Here is a 903-nt window from a genome sequence, read left to right on the forward strand (position 1 = left end):
CTGTCATTTATTCATTATTTACAAACTTGGACACCACACGCACGGCTATTGACTGACCACGAACAGCATTTTTCATTCGTTAATGTCTCGCGGTCTGGCTGTATTTTTTTTATTTTTTTTTGAAAAATTAAATTTTGGGCTAAAAGTGTGTTGTAACGCATGCGTTACTGAACATGTACCGAGTAAAATATTACTGAAAATTGATTAGTAATGCCTTACACTACTGCGTTACAACAAAAAGTAATAAGTTACTGTAATACATTACTTTTGTAACGCATTACTCCCAACACTGCACAATTATACACATTCTGTAAACATGTCTGATGTCATTTACGCCGTGTTATAAAATATGATGCACGTTAACGACCAGCAGATGGCGCTGCAATTGTCCAAATGACTAATCAAATTTTTTTTTTTGCTTTTGCTTGACAAGAAAAGCTATACATTCATTTTACGTGCCAAAAGTGCACAATTGTATTTCATCTCAAGACAACTTTCAGTAGTTACATACTTCTGGACTTTTAGCTTTCATTTTGTTATACATAGCCTAATTCTATTACTTTATGGTTTCCCATGTTTAGATATTCTTCAGTGAACCTGCTTTGCAAGAACCAAGGTGTCCCATGTTTAGACATACTTCAGTGAAGCAGCCTTTATTAGAAAGTGTAAATGTCTCGACATGCACTTAAGTGTATGACGTGTTTTCCATGGAAAAATTTATGTAGCTTCCTGGTTAACACAGGTAGCGTAAAACAAAAGCCCCGACAAAACCTGTTCAAATTCACAACTGACAGACTCAAGTATTTCCCAGACTCTGTTTTACCATTCTGGGGTTTTACTTTAGAGAAGTATAAACATAGCAGTGTATTTACATTGCTCTTATTTTAGTTTGTATGGTAGAAC

This window comes from Abramis brama, assembly GCF_963993115.1.
Source record: "Abramis brama genome assembly, chromosome: 1".
Taxonomy (NCBI): domain Eukaryota; kingdom Metazoa; phylum Chordata; class Actinopteri; order Cypriniformes; family Leuciscidae; genus Abramis; species Abramis brama.